This window comes from Anas acuta, chromosome 4 (assembly GCF_963932015.1).
Source record: "Anas acuta chromosome 4, bAnaAcu1.1, whole genome shotgun sequence".
Lineage (NCBI taxonomy): Eukaryota > Metazoa > Chordata > Aves > Anseriformes > Anatidae > Anas > Anas acuta.
In genome coordinates, this window is record NC_088982.1 from 73,353,444 (window position 1) to 73,374,532 (window position 21,089).

General features: G+C 44.9%; 1 protein-coding gene across 2 annotated transcripts in view; it reads left to right on the plus strand.

The window, feature by feature from the left end:
• The window catches only part of ANK2 (ankyrin 2), a 356,900-nt gene that overhangs the window by 12,515 nt on the left and 323,296 nt on the right, over window positions 1-21,089 (plus strand). The window contains exon 1 of one of the 2 annotated variants that reach the window (XM_068682027.1): window positions 12,776-12,934. The exons of the other annotated variant lie outside the window; for it this stretch is intronic. The gene's annotated coding sequence lies outside the window, so the exon portion shown is untranslated. Of the gene's footprint in view, window positions 1-12,775; window positions 12,935-21,089 lie in introns of those variants that run through there. 2 annotated transcript variants of the gene reach the window in all.

The following is a 21,089-nucleotide window of genomic DNA, read 5'->3' on the forward strand; positions in this document are numbered from 1 at the left end:
AAAATGGGCTGCTCCTGAGGGCTGTAACGTGCTGGAAGTAATGGGAAATAAGCTCTTCCACCTGCCCCTGCTGGGTCAGAACCTGACCTCAGCAAAGTGTAACTCCAATGCGGGAAGCTTTGGAGCAGCCTGTTCGAGTTGCCAGGTGAGGCTTTCTTATGCGTTTGTCTGTATGTGAGTCTAGGGAGACCTTCAGAGCAGGAGTCCAGATTCCTGCTGCGAGTGCTCGTTGCTTGGTTCACTTTGCAGGAACACGCTCAGCTGCTAGGTGCCTGATCTTACCGCTGCAGGGGAAAACTTGTGTTCAGCAAACTCTCGCTTTGTGTTATCTGTCACAGTGGGTTGCTCGCTGGAGCAGTAGGCTTGTTTTATACTTTGAACTTCTTGCTTTGTGCTTTTGATTGCAATAAGTAGTAATAAATTGACTACAAGTTAATTACCCATCTTGGAAATTAAGACTCTTGAAATTTCGAGAAGGTCCGCAAATTCCTGGAGTAGCCAGCGACTTATTCATGAGCATGGAAGGTTTTTCCATTGCTGTCCAGAATGAGGGTTGGTTTAAAGCAAAAAAAAAAAACTAACAGCCTTGATTTCCGGGAGTTCTTCTATAGTAATTGAGGTTCAAAGGATGCAAATGGAGAAAAAGAGGCAAGAAAAATGGAGGATCTTAAGTTTCTGTGACCCCAAAAGTGTAAAAGGGGGAAGTGTTACAGTTCTTACATCGGCAGTTGGGTAAGTAGGTAAGTGATGAACAAGAGGAGCCGAGTACAGACACTTTGAGGTACCTCTGCAAAGCTGCTGTCTTCTCCAGTGGCTGCTAGTTCCCTCTCAGTTTGTTCAGCTCTACGAAGAAAATCTATATTTAGTAAAGCAAATGTGGATGAAATCTAGATAGAAGTATTTTGTCTGACAAGTTTTGGATGCATTCTTAAGACTTGGTAAGTCGATGTTCGGGCACCATAGGAAACCAATCGATGCTCTATTTCTGTGACATGAAATAGCTTGCTCAGCGTGTGCTAATGGGTGATAACCTCTTATCACCCGGACCAGTACTGCTCCTGGCAGCTAATTTATTTGTTCCTGGTCTTGGCACCTGTGCCTGAACTCTGCTATTGCATAGCGTAGGCTAATGGCCTTCACCTCGCCAGATCTCTGACCTTGCTCGTAGCATCTTCTGGAGGGCTCTGCGAGAGTACTGCACCTGGCAGGCTGGGGAGTCCTTGGGGTGGGGAAGGAGGTGTCTGTCTCTTAGCGTGTGCTTTTGATGGGGTCCTTGGGTTCTTTGGGTTGCCTGGGTACGGTGGCACATCCCACCAGGCAGCCCAGAGTGCTGTGTGGTGCTTTTTTCCCCACATTTCCCCCATTCAGCACTCTGTGGTTCAACCAGCTAAGGCTCCCTTGCTGCCTGGGCTTGGCTTTGTGGCTTTCTAGTCTTTTTTCAGGTGTCAGCCAGATGCACCGATGGATTCAAAAGCATGAGAAGTCCCTGTCAAGGCTTTGCATTGTTAGCTGCACTTGATGAAACCGGGGTCCCTGCTTATGGTAGCTTTGTGGAGGATCAATCCTTTGCTGCAGTCAGAAGCAGCAGAGGTTTCCAGCTCCTACTCTGCCCACTGTCCCACTGAGTTTCCATTGGATTAGTGCCTGCGGGGGCTTTAGATGTGGAGCTTTACTGTGGCACCAGCCGTAGGCAGCAGTAATGCAGCAGAGATGCCTCTTCCCCGTAAGTTCTCCATGGAAGTTTGGGTGTATTGCATCCTGGATTTTTTTTCCAAAATTTTTTTTAGACTTAAAAATTCATTTCAGTCATAGGAAAAGAAATGCTGAGCAACAGCATAATAGGGTTTTGGGAGATTAATAATAGACTGGCCTGATGACTCTGACACTAATTATGATCCATCTATTTTGAGCACGAGAAATGCCATGTACTGTAAAAAGAAGCTCCAGGCTGACTCCTCAGGTTGCTACAATGCTACATGGCAAAAAAAAACCCAGAGCACGCAGCATTCACCTACCCGGCACTGTGGCTATTTAACAAGGAGTGGAGGACAGCTGGTCACCTCAGTTTCAGCTACAGCTTAATATTTTATTAGCCTGTGTTTCTTATGAGGTCACAAAATCACTCACTTGAAGGCAGCAGATTTGGGGTCTGTGTAAGGAACGTGGTGTCAGTTCAGATCCACTCGTGGAATTAACTCTCCTTGGTTATGCAGAGTAAGTGGCTTGAGCTTACGTTGCAAAATGCATCTTGATGTAGGCTGAATCTGTTAGAGAGTATTCATTTTATCTTTGATACAGATGGATGTCAAGTGGAATTTCTCAGGTTTGCGTGTGCATACAAAGAATTAATTTATAAGTGGAAGTGTGTGTGTGTGGAGCAGCTCCCTGGTGCAGAATAGTAACTTTACTAAACAATTCCTGAGAATACTTATTCTATAATAATAACTGTGCTGAAACAGGCTTTTGAAAACAATGGCTCATCTCTAACATACATGCTATGCTAAAAAAGCTCAACCAATCTTATTCAAAAGAGTAATGATTATTTCTCTTTCAAAAAAAAAAAAAAGTCTTTTGCTTTGGTAGTACATATTCTTTAGAGATCTAATAGGAAGCATGTGTACCAAAGAGATTGTATTTCATGAAGAAACTGCACTGAACCCTCCAGACTTCTCTCATGAGCTAGCTGTGACAGCACACGATGATGTGCTTATCTGGAAGAAAAAAAAAAAGTTGGAAAATAATGGCTTAAGGTTGGTTCCAAAGACAATTTTATTTTCCTATTGTAGAAAGTTAAAAGGATTAGAGCAAAAAAGTAAAGTGTTGTGAAATCAATGACAATAAAAATTTTACTGTGTGGTTTCTTGAATCTTTGTCTTAAACTCCTAACTCTTCTTTAATAGCAACTCCAGTTGTCATTAAATAATACTGGCCTAACTGCAGTTACAAAGATAAATGTGTTTTCAGAAACTGTGATAGAGGAATGGAAAATTAAATCTTCTCCTCTGGAGATGACACAGATATATATTTTTGGTCTTTGTTTGTAGGCAGATAGGATTATGTATGGCAGCACACTTACCATGGTAACATAGATTGCGATAGCAGAGCCATTGGCTTTTTTTGTACTTAGCCCCGGTGCCAGCCAGGAATAACTATAAAAGGCGATGTTTCTATCGCATTTTTAATCACGTTAATTACTATGTTTTTCACTCAAAGCCCATTTAACATATAATTAAAATAATCATTTTTATGCAATTTAAGTGTCAAATTTAGAAGAACATAAATATGCATCTAGAAATCAGTGCGCGTTGGGAGAAATACTCCTGGCATCGTAACATAGCTGCAAACCACGGGGCTTCTGGTGTCAGTCCCGTACACCACATGCACATGGAAAACCTGTACAAACTCACCTGGGGATGCAATTTAGCCCTTGAGTGCAATTAAATGTCTGCTCTGAGGCTTATATTCTGCCAAAAGTAAATTCTTGTATCTAGATGCACACAGTTTATACAAAAATGTGCATTAGACTAAGGCTTCTTTACCTCGCTGTGAGGCTGTAAAAATGGGGAAACTACATTGGTGACTAAAGCAGTTGAAAAGAAGGGGTGAGGAAAGATCTCTTCCTCCTCCTGAGCCGAAGCAGAATATTTTGGAGTACGTCTGGACAGACAGACAGGCACAGGTGGGATGGCTGGGGCATTATTGCTGGTGTATGGGAGGTGCTGGGGCTGCAGGGAGGTGCAGCAGCAAGAGGCATCGTGTCAGCACTTTTGCACTAACCGAGCTGCTGCTTTCTGCTGAAGAAGCCCGTGGAAGAACTCTACAGATTTATTTAAGCTCAAAAGGGAAAGGCAAATGGGAGCTTTGCTTAAATCAAACCCCTTGGCCTCATGGGTTAATGTGAAGTGCTTCAGATATCTGCTCCTGCGCCAGCTGGAAACGTGCCCGAAGCACTTCTGGAGCTACCTGCAGCCTGTGTCACCCAGGCTTTTCTGAGCACTTGTCCAAGCATCCTGAAAGTCTGGTAATTGTGCCCTGCTTCAGGACTTCTTATTTCAGGATTACGCCCCAAAATATGCCTTATGTCTCTGCAGAAGGGGATCATCTAAGACGTGCTCAGAGATGGTCTCGTGCACAAAGGAAACACTGACTGGAGTGAGACTCATCTCTCTGAATTATGAGTGCACTGGAAGATATTTTTGCTTCTCTGTAGATTTCTGTACACTTCTGGCTCAGAGGAGCCCATCACTTCCATAATGTCATCAGCGGTTCAGATTCAGAACTGGAAACCTCTCAGCGAAACAAATGATCCCGGGTAACGCTTTAATTACAGTCCAGGAAGTATTTTAGGTTGGGGGTGGATAAAATTAATGGCAGGCAGTGACCTATAAGCCTGGCTTTCTTGGTGTGTGTGGGCAGCACCTGAGCGACTGCCCCTCACGGAGCTGCAGGCAGGGCTGCGGTCGCTGCTCGCTGCTCTGGGAAGCTCCCCTGGGCCCAAGCTGTTTGCAGCAGCCCGCGCTGAGCCACCTGCCGCCCCAGCTGTGATGCTAAATGCCTGCTGCAGAAAGGAAGCGAACCTCTGCCTGGAATCCAAATTTATCTTTGCAGCGGGTTAATTTTGCATCTCGTGCTGCGTTCGGTGTGAGGCTTCGTTTGCAGGCTTCAAATTGCAGAGGCACCAAATCGCTCAAGCAATTTTTGAGTCTGTTTCAGTGTGGGAGCAGGTGTGGTGTTCGGGAGGCCCTGAGAGACCCACAGCAGCTTAAGGCACTTCAGGCTGCATTCTAGTGGGTGTGGGAAGTGCTGCTCGTGGAGCTGGCCCAGCGCTTTGGGGAAGTGCCTGTGCACAAAACCAGCCTTGGGCAGAATGGAGCTAGCAGTGGGGACTGCATCAGTACTATTCTCATTTAATACTCCGTGTTTCACTGTAGTTAAACTCTGTTCTTTGTTGTTTTCTGTGTTATTCTCTAGATTCTTTACTCAGGTAGCATACATGTATATCAAAAGAAAAAATAAATGCAATTTTCAACCCTCACTTCTAAACTTTTAAAAACTATGCGTGTATTGAGGAAAAAAAATCAGCAGCCATAAACGCAATGTTTCTGCATGAGCACCATAGAATGGAAGAATGATACCTCATATTCGTATCTTATCTTTACAACAATTAATGTTAGAAAATAACTTGATTAAACTGACTCAAATAAAAGTATGCACTGGCAGTAGATGTGTTAAGAAGTGACAAGTAACATCGACATTTGATTTTAAACAATGGTTGCAGTGCTCAAAAGGCTTGCAGGCTAACTTATTGCTTACTACTCCCCCAGTAACAACTAAAGGCGCAGTGCACAGTAGCCTCCACCATCAGCATGTGCATTTTTGTTCCCCTTTGGCCGGGGAGCAAGGCTATAAATCCATCACAGGTGCACACAGAGCTGCTCTTCAGCTGAGCTGAAGCAAGACGGGTGGGATTTGACCTGCTGCACGTCTTCGTGGGGGATGTGCGTGGAAAACCACCTCACCTGCAGTGTTCTGGGTGAGAGAGGGTCTTGAGCTGCGTGCAGCTACGATTAGGGACATTGAGGAGAAAAAACTGGGGGTTGGTTAATAACCATTATAACTACAAAGCAAAGAGGGTTTTTTTTTTTTTAGGGGCATGGACTGTTACAGAAAAAAGGCTGACTCTTGCAGGTTACGTTAGGGTAATTTCTTGCTTTGGTTGAGGCAAGTCGATTGTCTGAAACAGTGTCTGTGTGCTTCACCCACAACAGAGGATGCAACAAGTGTGGTTTTCTTAAAGGGCGGAGTGGCATCTCTGTCAATTTAAAAATACGTTACCTTTTTTTTTTCTTTTTTGAGGTGAAGTGATGGGGAGTAGCTGTGTGTTTACCCAGACGCACAAAGTTTAGAAGAAAAGTCATAACACAGCTAGCCAAATATTTGAAGGGTGCACCCAATTTGGATGTCCTGCACATAAATGTGCTCGTGTTTCACGGGCTGTTCTGTGCTCTCCTCGTGTTTTTTTTTTTTTTTTTTTTTTTTTTTTTGTGTGATTTTTGAAATCAGTGGTGTGTTTTATATATATACACAATTTTATGAGTATTTGAATTCATTGCTGTTGGAGCCCAGATCCTGACTTCTTGTCTCACTCTGCGGAAACCTGGCAGGTAGACTTCTGTTGCCTCACACCGAGGGAACGATGGCTGTATGTTATGGAGGGAATGCAGCTTTCTCTTCCAAACATCTGTGTCTTGGCTGTGCCATTTCCCAAGCATGCCAGTTTGCATCCTTCTCACCTCTGGAGGTTGCCCTGGTGTATTACCAGGCATGCACAGCCTTACTGGAAGCATGATTGGCTTTCACGTGCCACTTCTGAGATGGAAGTGTAAGGTTAAAAAAAAAAAAAATCAAAAAAACCCCACATGTTTTCTGTCTTGATATTGTCTGTATTAATGCCTAAATCACCGAGGGTTCAGCAGAGGTTTTAAACCAGTAATTCGCTTGTAGTAAAACTAAGGGAAAACTAAATAGGCGGTTTCCAAGCATTCAGTAGCACCGTTTTCATATGGGTCACGCTGCTGGGGCATTGTTTATTTCAACGCTGTTGTGTATTTGCTACATACAACTGTGCTATTTACGATTTTGCTTGAGAATTAGAGAAATTGAATGTTTAGCTAGCTACTCTTAACAAACAAACAAACAATAATGGACAGTGATTGACAGCTTGGGTGCTAAGTCTGGGGCAGCAATTTGAAGGACTGTTCTCCATCACAGAGGCAGAAACAAACAAGATGCTTGGCTGAGGGAGCCTTAAAAACAAAAGCTGCAATGTCAGCTATTCAGCTCCGTGTTTTGAGTGGCTGTGGCTGCCGGTTTGTTCCATTTACCCCACGCATTAGGGTAGTGTCAGTGGTTGCTTATGTGAACGTGTCCAGAGGACAAACTTTATTTAACTGCAGATGCTTCCAGTAATCGGCTGGTTTTCTTGGAAGTGCCTGTCTGGCTGCTTTGATAGGCTGGCTCTTAAACTGTTTATTGGATAAATCAAACCAGTTTTAGGAAAATGCCTGTGTAGGCCATACCTCTCCCCTCTCGGTCCGAATAAGAGCAGAGAATCTTATCAAAGCACATTCATCCTGAAATATGCGATATTGGGAAAGAGTAAATAGCAAGTTTCTGAGAGGGAATTAGCAGCAACTAGAGAGGTTTTCAGCAAAAGAGGTGGGAGAGGCTGGAGCCTAATCTGTAACTCTCGAACATAATCTATCGGGAATCTACTTGGGAACAGGGGTCTCCAGATACACTTGCTGTGGGAAACTGTCTTCTTGGAATTGGCTCTGTGTTAGACACAACAATTCAATTCAGACTTTTTTTTTTCTTGCTGTTGCTTGTGTTTTGTTTGTTTTGTTTTTCTGTGTATGTGTTGTCTTAAGACTTGAGATGAACTCATGTTGTAGCCTGAATATAATATATATAATACATATAATTCAGGCAGCTTTTAGAGCAATTCTGGTGGCTGCACAGCCATGTATTTCTTCCTCTTGGTTCCTTATAATGGCTTAGTGGTTCAGATCGTGAAGTGCTTGCTGTTGGGGCACAGCCTTGTGAGTCATGCCAGGTCAAGATGCTGATGTGTTCAGACGGCCCTGATTGTCAAAATGATGTGTTCCTTCCAACTAATATTAAGACAAACTTGAATTTTGTGAGCACCGTCATAGGAAGCCCAAACTGTGAGGCTTGGGATTTAGAGGAAATCAGCATGCCTACGTGCTGCAACAACTCCTGCTTGTGAAGTCAGACCTCTTGCCAAGCTGGTGTCAGGGCCAGGTGTGTGACTGTTTTGAACCCAGGAGAGTCATGCCTATGAAAACATCCAAAAATTTTCTTTTCTTTTGTTTTTGGCATTGCCATGGGGATCTGAGACTTCACAATGTAGAAAGCACCTGGTTTTCATTGACTTCCAAAATGGTACTTCTGGTGGGACTGGCTGTTAGTCTGCTCACTGACATGAGATAGAAATCTAGGACTTGGAGTGCATTCTGAACCATTTTTGTGGTATTTAACTTACAAAATCCTTTTGTAAAATAAAAAGCCACTGGTATACTTACTTATAAAATAAGTATTTTTTCCAGCTTTTCTGCACAACCATGTGCATTAAGAGGTTACTTGAAAACATTAATGAAAGCTGTGCTACTTAGGAGACAACTAAAAAAAAAAAGTGCATTTAACTTGGAGCACTATCAAGAACCATGAGAAGATAACTTTGGGACAGGGACGTTGGGAAGACCCCTTCTATTTGAATTAAAAGAAAGAACAGAGAGCGGGGAGAACAAAACCATTTGGGAGTGGGGACAAAGGAGAGGGAAGATGATAAAAGACATCAAGGAAACTGGAGATGACAGAGAAACACTTTCAGCTGTGTCCAAAAGTCTTACAAATTGCCAACCCAAAACATTTCTTAGTGGATTTTAAACACTTATTTTATAAAACATACATGAAAATATAACTATGTGGAAGTAATGCTTTCTTAATGAACAAGATCTTACTGAGCAAGATCTTTGCAGCACATCTGATTTTCAGGGTGGGTTTGTTTTTTGGTATTAAATGGCACAGTAACTAAGCATACGAGTGTTACTTCCCTTCAGCTGTTATTCTGGAGTAGATCTGGCTTTCTTGTTCACCCTTTGAAATCTGCACTCCCATACACTCAGGAACATGAACCTTGGAGGCTCTGGAAAAAAAGCATAAGTATAGATTTGTTGGGAACTTTGATTTTAAGTTTGTCTTACTGTACCTCCAAATTACAACAAATAGGATGGTTCAGGAGAAAGTCAGAATTAGAACTACGCGGAACGTGTGAATTCGTAGCCCTTATTTCCTTAGTATAAGTAGCACGCGTGTTCAGTGTTTGCTGGTGCTTAATGCAGATCTCCTGGCTTGGAATGCAAAAGTAAACTCAGCTGTGTGAAAGGTTTGCCAATACGGAAAGCATTTCCCCAGAGGTACACCAAGCTGGTTCCATTTGACTGCTTGTTCATCCTCCCGGGTTCCTGCACTGCCCCACAATCGTCCTTGAACCCCTCTGTGGCTGCAGCCGCACTGCTTCACCTTGGAGCATTCGGGAGTCAGCGGTGACGTTCGTTCTCATCGGCGTGCTTGGGTGCGCCTTGAAGAGCCACTTGAGGGAGTTTGTTCCTATGGAGCCCCGCACACATTCTCATTCTTTGTTTCAGTTCCTCAAACAATTACAGCCCAACAGCGTGTAGGGGAAAATCCGAGATTTATTGTGGAGCCTGAGTTCCTATTTTCACAGAACAGGAGCTTTCTTTTAATGGTATTCAGCAAGATCCCTTTCTCACCAGCACTGTGCCAGAAGATGGCATTGCTGCGCACAGAGCACTCATCTCCATTGCAACAAGTCATTAAGAGGAGTGGAAAAACTGCAGCTTGGAAGTCCATTAGGCTGGCAGGAAACAAATTTGCCTTCATATCACACATCAAGGACGGTTCCGTTAGGATATATAATGTGCCGAGGAGTTGTTTTTTGTTGTTTAACAAGAAGCTTGTGTTTAAAAGTACAGATTAGTCTGTGGGCTGAGTGGGTGTACCTCAATACTGAGAACTCTTTCAAATGGAAATAGAAGACACTCATTAAAACCTCCTCCTGCCCACAACACCTCCTGCCAGCATCTTACTCCTTGGCTTCAGAATCTGCTTGTTTTCCTCAAAACACTGTCTCCTAACCATCCATTAGGCGCAATGGAAAAAGTGTTTAATGAATCCTTTTGCTAAGGTATAGCCACAATAGCAAGTAGCTCTGGGCACAGTCAAGGGCTTCATCAGTGAGTTGAATCCCAAAAGACAGCAAGTGGTCCTCTGAGGTAGGTGAAAGTTTGGGGAAAAGCTTTACCAAACTCAAAGAAATGTTTTGTGTTCTTTTTTCCCATCTTTGTACTTGACAGAAAATTCTGTTATTCCAGAGGGAGCACTGTAGCTCTGACTTCCCGAATCCGTAGGATGAATTGTTGTGATCACAGTTGGATTGTAGCTGTTCTTGGAAAAAGACAACATCTCAGCTCTGCTATCTTGAAGTGGGTGCAGTCCACGGGGAGCTCTGTTTGTTATGACTACGCTGTGGTCATGGCTGGGCGTGCTGGTGGAAGCTACCTGCTGTGTTTCCAGCTCCTTCAGGACCTCAAGGATTTGTCTGCAAGCTGCTTGTTGCTATCGTGAGCTCTGGAAAATCATTAGGTTGGCTCGTGCTGGTGGCTGAACTATATGAACCGCCTCCTTCAATTATATGCCAGACACTAAGCAGAGATGCTCAGAAATTCAATTAGAAGGACATAATGCTGGAAATTAACAAATACCAGAGAACTTCCTCTTGCCTTCACTGTAAATGAAGTTAAATTCCTTTACCAGTAAGGCTTTGAGGGGGAGAAAAGGGAAGACAAATAACAGTGAACAAAAATAGAGTATAGAACAATTCTTACCAGTTACCCCCTCAGCCAGAAAAATGAGTGCCTTGCATCCTCCACTTGTTAACCTGGCCACATTTTGTTCCTTAATCTTCCTTGCTGCAGGAGGCTGGAAGAGGAAGCCAAGGACTGAAGAGCCATTCTTTCCCTCTGCTTTTCCCATTATGTGATGGGAGTTGCTCTGTGGGATCTGGCTTGGAGTTAGTGATGGGCAGGTGTGGCAGTAGGAAATGTGATTTTTTTCAGCGGGCTAGGATCCAAATGTGTGGGTAGATCTTACCTTGATCTTTCCACAGGTAGAGATTCCTCTGGGAACAAGAAGGATCTGCTTTTCATTTAAAACTTCCGATTGCTGTCTTTAACAGCAGCTCTTGTTGCTGTTGCCTTGGTGAAGTAACTGTCATAAAAATGGAACTTAAAAAAAAAAAAAAAAAGAAAACAAAACCCAACAAAACAATAAACTTGCCTTTCAAATACCCAAGGCTCTGATCTACAGTAATTCACAGCTGTTATGTAGGCATAGGCTAATGTGCATTTGGCAAGTGTTTTTTATGGTCTCTGTGGCTGGCTCTGCCAGGAAGGTGGAAATTGTCCTTCATCTGGTGGTTTGCAAGGTGGTGCGTGAGGGGCTCTTCTCAGCACTAGCCTTTGGTAGCTTCTTTCTGAAGGGGCTAGTGGTGGAGAGGAATCCTTCACTTCACCAGTTTGTTACCAGGCAGGAGAAAACTCACACTTCTGTGGGGAAATCCTTGAAGGAATTTCCTTGAATCCAGCAGGAGAAATCTGCTCCTTGCTGTTGGCAGGTTCCTTTGGCCACTTCTCATTCATGCTGTTGAGATGTAAGAGAGGTTGCAAGGCCGTGATGGAAAAGCCATTCTAAAGTCCGTGGATATCCCCCTCAAAACTCTCTTTTGGGTAGTAACCTGCTATTTTATCTTTTAGGAACTTGTTATGGGGCTGAGCTGCAGATTACCAGCTCAGAAGCACCGTGCCTGCTTGAGCCCGGCGGCCTGATGGGTTCTGCTGGTGGCATGGGATTAGGCAGAGGGGATCCACGTTGCTCGTGTCATTGAGCAGAGCGTGGAGGAGCCACTGTGCCCAGTGGAGTGGCCTCCTTCCTTCCTGCCAGACAGAGGGGCTCAGGCTGCTTTGTCCCCCAGTGCAGTCCACTAGAAACCATTAAAACATTGCTGCGCTCCCCATCCTTCCCGGAGCCCCCGCGAGGGTATCTGTATTTACTCATATGGCCGTGCTGGGCCTGCTCCAGCTTCTTTTACACTTGGGATTTGTTCCCGTTGAGCTCCGGAAGGAGTCGGATGTGAGAGGGGCGCAGCATTATGCTGGGCTCCTCCTGCACTCAGCGCTAAAAGCATTATTGATTTCACTTGCTATGAATGAAACAATTTAGATTTATCTGGAAAAACGAAGGAAGGAGGAATGGGGGGGGGGAAGACAAAACAAATGAATGTTTCATGCCGTGCCTTTCAGTGCAGCAATTTCCTCGTTTGCTTGGTTCCTGGCTTCCCCGGTGGCACTCGGTGTGTGCTGTGCCACAGGGCCTCGCACAGGGCACCACCGAGCCCTTTGGTCTCGGGTGGGGATGTGCAGCTTGGGGGCACATGCAGGAAGAGATCTATATTGATACAAAAAAAGCATGGTTTCGGCCAGGCTTTACCCTACTTACAGATTTCATGGGAGGAGCACTTAGCACTGTTAGAGCTTTCTCAGAATCGCTTCCAGATAGCACAGACTAGATATCGGAAACCAGAGCTGATGTATACAGCATCCCAGGGCAATTTCTTGCTATTTTGGCATTTCTTGCGACTTCCTGTTCTCTTTAACCCTTTCCCTAGTGCGGTTTCAGTGGCACATCAAAGCCTACTTTATGATGCAGGGGCCGATATTTTCTTCCAAAAACTATCAGGCTGTACGTGGTTTGGGCTTCCACCAGAGCCTTGTGCCTGTTCAGCAGCGTCCCTTTGGGACTAGGACAGGGCGCCAGGTGCTCAGCACGGACATTTTTACCTCAGCCCTCTCGGGCAGCCCTCAGCGCTGTGAGGGCAGGGAGGGACAGCCAGGCTGCGCTCACCTCCTCTGAAGGGCAGGTGTACGAGCAGCCGCTAATTAACGCTGTGTCCTGCGCCCCTTGGGGGAACAAGCCCCGGTGCCGCTGCCCTGGAGCACCCCTTTGCTCTCAGCAGCCACCATTCCCCCTCACAGCCTCCCGCCGGCTCTGAGGAGGGGGCGCGGCCATTTGGGGCGCGGCCGTTGGGGGCGCGGCCATTTTGGGGCTGCTCCGCCCGGGGCGGCCCTAGCGGGTCCCCCCCTTCTCCTTGCGGCAGCCCCAGCCCCGAGCCGAGCCCAGCCGAGCCGCCGGAGCCCCGTGAGTCCCCGCTGCCGATTCCAGGCTGATCGTTTCAGGCTGCCTCCGCTTTCCTTCCCTGCCGCCGCCCGCCGATGTGAGGGCTCCGTGAGGGGTGACGGGGGTCGGGGGGTGGCGGCTCGGCACGGCTCGGGGGGCGTGAGGGGGAAGCGTCCGCGGTGTAACATCCATGGATTCCCCTCGGTTATGCCTACATAGCTAGCTGATGCATTGCTCCTTTTCTTATTTTTTTATTTTTTTTCCCTTTGTGGCACCGGGTTGAGGAGGGAGAAGGCGCCCCGGGGGCGTGCTGGCAGCGCACGGAGCCTGTGGCGGGGCCGTGCCGCCGCAGTGCCGGGCTCCGCTCCTCGCCCCTCGGTTTCTGCAGAAAATGGGCTGGGGCAGCTCGGTGTGAGGGGGTACCGCAAGCAGGGGAGCCTGAGCTGGGTGCTGAAAATGCGTTCATAATTCCTTCCTGCCCTCCTGGCGCAGAAACCCCTATCCCAGCTCCTGCGGGAGGGTTGGGTGGTGTGGATCCGCAGGTAAAACACGAAAGCCTTCAGCAAGCCGTCTCGTTAATCTGTAACCTCTGCAACTTTGCTCTCGCTTGGTGCATCGCTATCCCCAGGTAGGTGCCTTGTCGGAAGGCAGCGCCACGCAAGGCTTGGCAGCTGGGCGCGGTGCTGGAGCCCGCTCAGGGCAGCACTGCTCTGACAGGGACAGGGGCACTGAAAAGAAACACTTGCATCCACTCTTCTCTTACAGCCCTCGTAGTAAAAGCAGTGCGGTTTTATTATAAATCTTGCTTTTGGTTTTTGTCAGATCACCTCATTAGTGTGCAGCAGTCCGTGGGCCCTAGCTAGCTGTGGGTAATTCTGCGGCTTGTATACAATCCTTGACTTGTCTCTTCTGTCTGCACATTAGGCTACGGTGCTACGGCCAATAAATTATTGCCTCCAATGCTGCTTGGGTGTTCTGACTGTAATTAGACCTCTCCAAGGCCTGCTACATTTGTAACCCTAAAGAAACAAGAAAAGCCTCTTATTGTTACTATTGAATAGCTTTCTCTCTTGGAGTGATTTAGTCCTGTACCTATGTGGCTGTGTAGACTCTGTAATGAGCTTAAGCACTGGAAAGAGCAGGACAATCTGGGATCTTTGTCGCGCTCTCCAGCAGCTTGAGTCAAGGGAGGCTTCACCATGGCCATGGCTGCGAGACTGGAGTCGCATTAATCCACCTCAGAAGTGGTGGGAGTAGACCCAGCTTCTGATGTTTGAGTGACTTCTTGTGAAGGTTTTGAATGTCCATCACGACAAGTCTATGACTGGAAGTGAGAAAGCTGACTCCTTGACCACGGTGCCCTAGAAGAATAAATACCAACTAAAGCTTTCTGCAGTCTGTCCGTGGGTAGCTCTAGTCTCGTGCTGCAAACTGTTCTGTAAGCTCAGTGTTTGGGTACCTTTACTTGGTATCACTTATCCAAAAAGCATAAGCAGATATCTCAGATAGTAAACAAAGCAGCAGATTTAAGTTAATGCTAATGCGTTTGCAGTCTGAGCCAAAAGCTTTTCAGGGTTATTATAACATGCTGGGCATACAGCCCATCCATCTAAGTGTCTGGAGGAGACAAAAGTTATGGATTGACTCATTGTGCCCATCGGCTCATCTGAAAGTCAGATTCTGCCGTTTGTTGCCATCGGTAATTTAGTTGTTTTAAGTATGGCTGGGGACAGATGGCAGCGTGGCCGGAATATTGAGATGGGGATTCTGCGATCCCAGCACTGCCACGCACTTCCTGCATGACCTGGGGCAAACCAGGCAGTGTTTGGGTAAAAAAGTGGTCGGTGACACTTCTTGTTCTGCAGGGTGCTGTGGGATTGATGGCGAGACCATATACATGCAATATAAATAAAACCTGACTTGTAGGGTGGATGCTGTAGATGTGCTTTACAAACCTGTCCTACAAACATGCTTTGTGCTGTCATTGATATATTTGCATGTCAGCATGCATGGCTATGGGTGCTAAGGTTTAACTTGCCCCAAGTCAGTGCTCAAGTTTTATTGCCCAGCTGTGACAGAGCCTCTTTGTCCATCTTGAATTAGCAGCTAGTATTCAGAGCCTGTTCCCGTTGTTAAGTGTGGCACTACATTTTGTTGTGTCTTAGCAATGACAAGATAATGCAGACTTTGACAAGGACTTAAGTGTGTAATTCCTGTGCATGAGGGATAACGACATGCACACTTCTATTCCTGTGACTGCTGCTGTTGTCATCGAAAATTATTTGGGCGTCTGAGGTTTGGAAGATTTGACTCTCAAAAGTAGTTCATTGGGAGTGCTCAACCAAGTGGAAAGCGGTTATCCCAAACTAGAGAAACCCTGTTTTTCCAAATTTATACATGTATGTGAGGTTGTATTTTAAGCTTAATAACAGCAACCCTGATTTCGGAGAACAAATTGCCAATGTATTGTGTGACATCTGTCTGTTGGGAAGTGAAACAGTTGTACTCTCACTGAACAACTTTACCAGGGTTAGTTACCCAAAACAAAGTTCTTCAGCTTCGTGCAGCAGCTCCAATTACAAACCGGGCATCCTAAGTGGTTATGATGCACAGAACTTAGTCAGAGCCTTTTAAAGATATGTTTCTCTTTCAATATAAATGATGTTAGTCCTAGGAGCATACAAAAAAGCAATCGTATTTACATCACTGCCATCTTTCTTTGTGAATTCATTGCTTCAGTGTGTAACCTCACTCTCGTCGCAAAGCTCGGAGCAGTCCCCTCTGTGCCTGCTGCAGAGGGGAGCCCCTCTCTGAGCTGAAGCTGGTGTGTGCTGGGCACCTTGAGACGGATCCCAGTCCTGCCAGCGCCGCCGTGCTGTGGGAGCCTGGTGCACGCCTCGTGCCCGCTGCAGCCATCGACCCTTCGAGCCTCCCCCTGCGGTGCTGGCTTTGCGGGGTCTTCTGCTCCCAGCCGTGCCTGCTGCCTTCATGCAAGATTAACCTGGATTTCGGTGGTTTCTGTCTGAAAGAACATGGGTGATTCGTGTGAGATACTCGGAGCACGATGCCTTGACGAGGTTGGCTGTGCTGTGTCAGCTTTTCGGCAGAGCACCTCTTCTACTTCCAGAGAGTCTTCGGCCTTCTCACACCCCCCAGGATCCCTTCTCCAGCCCATCTGCAGCCTTTGCACTGAAACCAGAAACGATCCAATTTCATTGACCTCCATCAGCACCCACAGATTAAATTTCAGGGACATTTATATCATTTATATCATTTATATCATTTATATCATTCGAGGGTTCTGAAGCCTCTTCTAGTTAAGCTAGTGGCCTGAAAATGCTTTTCATTTTGTTTCTAAAACTGTATTTGAACTTCTTTTTTTTGAATGTTTTTATCCTTTCCAACTCTTTTTCTCTTTTTGCCCTGACAGAGGCTTTCACTCTACACTTCTTCCCAACCTTATAATGTCATTTGGAGAGAATCAGCAAATAAACTTTAAAAAATATATACTGATCTATCTGTATGTGCTCAAGTACGTGTTTATATGTGAAATAGAATACCAAATTCATTTTGGAAATCAAGGGAGAAAACTTGAAAGTGAACAAAAGATCTCATTTTTCTAAAAATTTTCAATGCTTTCTACAAAATACAGAAGTCTTGAAACCGTCATTTATCAAGAAGACTGTTTTAAATAACAGTTTTTGCTGTTATGATCAAAAAGCCTTTTTTTTCATGTCTTAAGAAAAAAAAAGGCAATTCCTAAGGATTTACTTTGACCAATGACACACGGATTTGATGCAGTGTTTAGACATAGCTGGGCATTGAGCTCTATTGTGGTCTTCATTTTGTCTCATCACAGGTTTCAGGCGGTGGCAGCCCCATAATCCTACCCAAGCTCTCGAGTTACATTTGCAATATTTCTGTACTTGCACAAGAAATCTCTGCTAGATGTTTTCCCGTCTGCTGTGTGAAGTTCTGGAGCTAGAACCTAATTTGGTTTCTTCTTGGTTTCCTGGGAAAAGGCGTAGGGGGGTGAGATTTTAGCACATGCAGATTACTTGAAATGAATTGGTTGTGGCTTAGAGTTATAATCTGCCTTGAGGGAAGCTCCAAAATTAGTTGTGAAGGGATTTTACTTATTGTGCTTCTTACAGAAAATGTTGTTCTGGAGATGTTTTTAATATCGGGATAATATTAACAGGAAACTTCTACTGATAAGAGCTCATGTTTCTATCCATGTCTTGAAGAGAGATGGAGACTATTAGCAATAAATATTTATCAATTTTTAAAACTGAGCTGGTTTGTAAACAGAAATCAATGTTATGACTTGAGCTGAAGTAAACATATGACATTATGGGCTCATCTCTCAGTCTTCTTAAATTCTAGCAGCGACTGAAAATCTTCATTGCTGCCAGTTACAGAGAGCTTATTTATACATCAGTGCTGTGACCTGCAGAAGGGCTGGGATTTCTTCATACCACGTTTTGCTGGAAGCAGCAGTGACCCCGCAGCCTGGTAGCTGATGATAAAGACCAAGAGGTGGAACAGAAAGGTACGGCGCTCCAAGCTCTGGAGCCAGCTGCTGCCTCTGTCTGTGTGGAAGCTCTCCTCCCTGCATGATATACAACCCCAGCTGGATATTGTGCGTGCTTCCTCACTGGCAATCCCTCCCTGTCACCTGGGGAGCGAGGTGTGCCAAGTGAAAAGGCTGAAGACCGTGCTGCAGTCATCTGTGGGGGCTGTGTGCCCAGAAAAGCAGATTTTGGTAAGAGTGCTCTCCGCTACACTCCTCATCTTCTACAGGTGTGCTGCTCCCATTCAGACAGGCAGCAGAAATATTTCTAAGCGTAACTAAAGCCACAAATCCAAGTGCTGCTTGCATTTGTAAGGCTGTTATTCCAGGAAGCCATCTTCAGCAGCTTCCTCCTTCTCTCTTTCATTCTGCTGAGTGCTCGCTGCTTCCAGACATTGAGTGCCCCCGGCTCGCCTCGCAGGTTCCTTGCAGTACTTGGTTTACGAAGATAAAGCATTCCAGCTCTTCTCTGTAAAACAGAATTTAAATGATTGATTGAAAGGCAATAGATGGCGTATACATTTATGAAACAAAATTATCATGTACTGTGGAACAAATTATCGGCTTAATTTTGAACGACATGAGCAGACTGCTTTTGTTTTTTTCCCTTTTGGAATGGGGAGAGGAGTAAGCAGTGTTCAGCTGTTAGTGTTCCCTAATAACATCAGGTAATGGTGTACATGCACTTAAAAGTAAAAGGTTTCTATTTCTAGTCTTTGCAATGACTCACTAAGCGTGGAGCTGCAGCTACTGGAACTCCTGTGGCATAACGTGTGGCACTGCAGATGCCTCCTGCCCCATCAGATGCTAGAATATCTGCTCTTCTGCTGTGATTTCTGTACAGCTCTGTGCCTCGAGGATTCACCATGAGTGATGCCCTCTTAAACCCCAAGCCTCCCAGCTCTCCTGATGTAGTGCTAAGTATACTTAGGTATTTGGGGGGCTAGAGTTGTCCAACAATGAAGTTAGAAGGACGAAGAAGTGTGGAATTGGTGGCAAAATTTGCAGTGCTTTGGATTAGAGCAAGCATTTGCTGTGGTCACTAATGGTGGTCACATCCTTTTAGACTCTGTGCATTGTCTTGAAAGTCTGCTGCCTTCAGCTGGCTGGATCCAGCGTGGAGGTCCTGCAGCCCAGAATACTCTGGGCTTGATGGAAAACTGGGAAAATCTGTCATGATTCTCTGGACCGCTCTTTATTTTATAAAAAAAAATACGTTCGAACAACATGATCATAAAATTCTGTGGAGAAGAAGGTGGCACAGAGATGTGTTAAAATTAACTTCAGGGTTGTGTACTTTTAAACTAAGCAGAAGATGAGTGACTGGCGTTTTTCAGGGTGTGTAGGCTGGTAAGCAGAGAGAGCTGATTGATGACAAACCTCTTCTGGGTAACTTTGTTTCAAAACTTGGGTGCATTTTACACTTTTTTCAATTACTCCTGATAAATCAGCACTACCATAAGCTTGTGCTAGAAGGTAATGTAAGCTTGCACTTAGCACAAAGGCAAGTGCTAGAGAGCATGCAGCTCTTAGCCTCTAAGAAGTCAGAAACTATCCTCTCCTCTGTTATTCCTGAAGGAGAAATACATACACACGTTGTGTGTATACATCTGCAAGACACGAAGGCTGCGCTTATTCTCTCCTTGCCCTCCTTTTTGCTTGGGTCCTGCTTGTGAAGCCTGTGGACAGACCATGTAGGCCATTTGTGCTCTTTGTTGCCGTAAGGAAATCCTATCCAACCGCTTTGTGATCACCTTTTCCTTGAACAGAAAGTGTTTATAGCATTGGTATGAACAATTGTGTACAATCTGAGATGTATCCATGCTTGTATTGTACACAAAGTTGCTGAATATGTATCAGAGGTTCACTTGTATAAAAACATTATGATGGCAACTTCCACTTTTTACTGCCAAATAGTGATTATTTCTGAAGATTTCCCAGGACAGAGGATTGTTACCGAAATCCTGGCATTTCAGCTCCATGTGAATTCTAATGGGCACGTTGGTAATGGCCAGCACAGTACTGCATGCTCCTCTTTCACACTTCATTTTCCGAAACATTTATTGCGAGTTTTCAGTTGTTATTTTTCCCTCCCCTGTGCTTGGCTGCTTGCTGTTTTTTTAAATACTTTTACAACTACAAAACGTGAATGTTCTTAAATATAGGAGATTGCTCTCTTCCTTGAGAGCAAAGACCAGGCAAGCCATCCGCATCCTGCGTTACAAATATTTTACCTACTGTGTCCGTACTTCCTCGCTTCAGTGAGAACTAACAGAGGAACCGCTGGAGGCTGGCACACAGAGCCTGGTGCGAAGCTTTTGCTGCTTTCCAGCTCCGTGATCCTCGAGACAGCCCGGGATGGGGTGGAGGTGGTTTGACGTTACAGCTTCCGAGCCGGGCGAGGACAGTCACGCTCCCTTCAGCACCAGCTGCGTGGCCCGAACATCTCTGCCACAATGTATGGGCTTTTTTAGGTGATGGATGCGTTCTGCTTTAGATTGTGACCCAAAAGACAGATGAAACATCAAGAACAAAAGTTAAAGTGAATAAAGGGAAGAAAGAATGAGACCATCCCAGTTCTTAAAAGTTGAATAGCATTTTTATGCTAAAAATGTTGCTGTCTGAACCTACTAGTCCTGAACGCATGGTTCAGAAATCTGCCTTTCCACTGGCTCTATCTACACTGGAAATATCTTGTTTTGCAGCTGAAAGATGATAAGTAGAAAGAGAAAGCAGGTAATTAAATGTTATAGCATACAGGAAAGTGAGACAGTTGTTAAATTTCATTCTCCTTGTATGCTTTTAGAGCTCTGATGCAGATGTAAGCAGAACATAGGGGGAGATTTTTTTCTGTGAGTAGAAAATAAAAGAAAACTGTGGTATCATTTTAAAAAAGGACAAAAAAAAAAAAGCGTTCTGCTTTGAGAAGTCTTTCCACAGCACATCAGAGACAGTGTTAGCAATTTATTGCCCTAAACTTGCAACTCTTGAACTGAGAAGATACTTTATAGGATGATGAAGTATTCAGAATGGCTTAAGAGATTGAGACATGCAATTTCTATTAATTTAAATGGGAGCTGTGTGGGCTTCTTAATCACTTAAGTAGCTTAAAACAAACAAACAGAACAAAACCTAGTCCTTCATGTATTATTTCTCTGCAGTAGTCAATGTTTATAGTCTGCCTTGTAAAAGATGAAAAATTCCTTTTCATTTCTACTGAGAGCACACCTGAGAGCGTGGAAGTGCCATTTTGCATTTAGTAGCAGAAGCTGTATGAAAAAGGAAGGTATTCTTTAAAATCAGCATTAAATATTCATCTACAAGTGTCAATAAATGTTTGACAGTGATGTGAAAGTATTCATGCATTTTAAAGAGAAAATAATTAAAGGTTGTGAGGACTAAGCTCTTAGAGTTGCTATAATAGGTCTACTAATATCTGTAAAACTTGCATCAGATCTTTTGTGTAATTGGGTGAAAAATGCAGGAAAGAAGGAGCTCTCTGAGTCAGTGGGCAGCTTGAGGGCAGATTTTCTGCTGGCGTACCCACTTGATAGCAGAAATCTACAGATGAGGCTGAAAGCTACCTGGGCTGGCTTGTGTTTCGGCGATGTCTTGCTCTGGGAGATGGTTCCTTGTCAGGGCAGAGATGCCTTCATATCGTCACTGATGTTCAGTGCAG